This window comes from Pteropus vampyrus, unplaced genomic scaffold (assembly GCF_000151845.1).
Source record: "Pteropus vampyrus isolate Shadow unplaced genomic scaffold, Pvam_2.0 Scaffold1683, whole genome shotgun sequence".
Classification (NCBI taxonomy): domain Eukaryota; kingdom Metazoa; phylum Chordata; class Mammalia; order Chiroptera; family Pteropodidae; genus Pteropus; species Pteropus vampyrus.
In genome coordinates, this window is record NW_011890464.1 from 12,218 (window position 1) to 14,586 (window position 2,369).

Consider the following 2,369-nt stretch of genomic DNA (forward strand, 5'->3'; position numbering starts at 1 on the left):
GTTTGGCAAATAGTGACTGAGTACTTATTAAGTGCCATGCGTCCTTCTAGGCACTAGGGACATCGCAGGAAACAAGATGGCGAGACCCTGCGCTCCTGACCTTACGACCTGGCGAGGGACACAGACGAACGGTATAAAACAGGTTTCGAGAGTGTCGGTGCCATGAAGGAGAACAAATCAGAGGAGTATGATAGAGATTACGTGGAGGTTCTTAGGCCTCTTTAGAGAGGTGACGAGAAGGCCTTTCTGAGGACCTGGACACTGAGGAGCCAATCATGACAAAATCTGGGGGACAGCATTCTAGGCAGAGGGACTGGCACATGCAAAGGCCCTGCTGTGAGAAGGAAGCTGGCATGCCTGAGGAACAGCAAGCAGGCAGGTGTGGCCGGCATGTCCCCAGGGAAGAAGGAGAGGAGTAAGGGACGGCATTAGCAAGGTCCACGGGCCAGGTCACACAGGGCCTTAACGGCCAGAGGAAGGAGCTTGGGTTTTATTCTAAGAGCTGTATGCAGAGAGGAAATAATAATCGAGTTTGTTTTGAGCAGAGCAATCTGACGAGAGAGCTCACAGGGGCATCTGCTGATCTGAATACAAGCCCTTAGCTCCTCCAGATCCCAAATACGTCTGTCTATGGCACCATCATCCTTCTGTTCTGGCCAACATCTCTCTTGACTGCCCCCCTGAGCTAAAGCAACAAGGACAGCAGACAGCTTGCGCAGGAACCCCATTTGGCACTTCACCCCATGCCCTCCTATGTGTCCCGTTTCACCGAAACAGCATCAGCAAAGCATCAGTTCGCACCTGGGGTGAATATGAGCAGCAGCGGCCCTTCGCCGGAGCTCATATAATGACGGCATTCATCATAATAAGAACTCACGTCTCAGAGCTTGAACCTTGTACCAGGCTTTGCGCTAAACCTTCGGTGTCACTGGTTCAGTCGTCACAACCACCCTGTGAAGTAGGTACCAGTCAAACGGGTACCTACTTCAGTTTACAGAGGCGGCCCTGAGCGGTCCGCGGACGAAACCCCAGCTGCTGGGTCCAGTGTCCTGTGCACCAGTTCGTTAAGGCCTTTGGCCGTGACGTTTCAGGCAGAAGCAGGCTGTCACGCGAGGGATCTGACTGGAGACCAAAGGTAGCAGGACATACTGGGACATGTCCTCCCAGACATAGGAAATGACTCTATCTCCTGCCAGAACATCACAAGCGCTGATGGGAGGAGGTGTAGCCTCAGTTTTCTGCCCTCTCCTGACCCCTCACCTGTTCCTTCACCACGGAGTGGCCCCTTGATGACCAGAAAGACACTGCACACTGTGACTTCTCTGCCCTGGTGTGCTTCGACGAGAAAGACAGGCTCGCGGACAGGCAAAGCGCGGCTCTTTCCAATGAGCTACGGCAAAGAGACACTTTCCTCTATGATTCCGAGAGCTGGATCTGTTTCTATTTAGTTTGCTTCTTTTTATATTCGGGAGAGTTCTTTGGGATGGAAAAAGTCTTCAAGCAGATGTGCAAACCTCAGAGTCACTGCAGGTGTAGGAGACAAGACCCCCGAGTTTTCTGGGTGGAGGTGCAGTGGCGGCAACACCCTTTTCCACTAGAAAGACAGCCTTACATTTTCCTTTCTTTCTTTTCTGTTTGTAAAGGGCAACATTCAAGAATAGGTCTGTTCCCAACAGAACGGTGGGCCCCAGGGGGGGAGGACGAAGGAGTAAAGGGGGTCAGATACATGGTGACGGAAGGAGGCTGGACTTTGGGCTGTGAGCAGATGTAGCGTTAGTTGTAAACCTGAAATGTATATAATGTTATTAACCATCGTGACCCCCAATGAATTAAAAAAAGAAAAAGGAAAAAGATTAATTCCTCGGCACTTCCACACACAAAAAAATCGGTCGGTTTCCCTTTGTTCCTTGGTTCCGGTGCCAGCTAGAATTTCATGTTAGTCTATAAAGAAGAGGCTTACTCGAAAGAAATAAAATGATTTGTTTTGATTTTCCTAAACCCTAACATTCACTTAAATATACAAAATTTATTTAGGGTGGGGGAGGAAACTCTTAAAATTATAGCAGAGAATCTCAAAGAATCCGCTTTTCAGAGGCTGGGGATGTAGCTCAGTGGTAGAGCGCATGCTTTGCATGTATGAGGCCCCGGGTTCGATCCCCGGCATCTCCATGGTTTTTCTTTACCTTTTTTTTTCTCCTGGTTCCTTCTTCTGTCCACTCTATTCACCATTTAAAACGCCATGGATGCGACTATAGCCAGGTACAGCTCCATTTCCAGTCACTACTTGGAATTATCGTGGGATTTTCACCATAAGAGTGATCTGTCCTTCCTGAAATACTTAATGCTCCGCATGTACTTTTGCTCTGAGG

General features: G+C 49.3%; 1 non-coding gene across 1 annotated transcript; it reads left to right on the plus strand.

The window, feature by feature from the left end:
* The first annotated feature begins 2,097 nt into the window (after positions 1-2,097).
* TRNAA-UGC lies at positions 2,098-2,169 on the plus strand. Its single transcript has one exon. It is a non-coding gene; the product is annotated as a tRNA-Ala (tRNA).
* Positions 2,170-2,369: the final 200 nt, after the last annotated feature.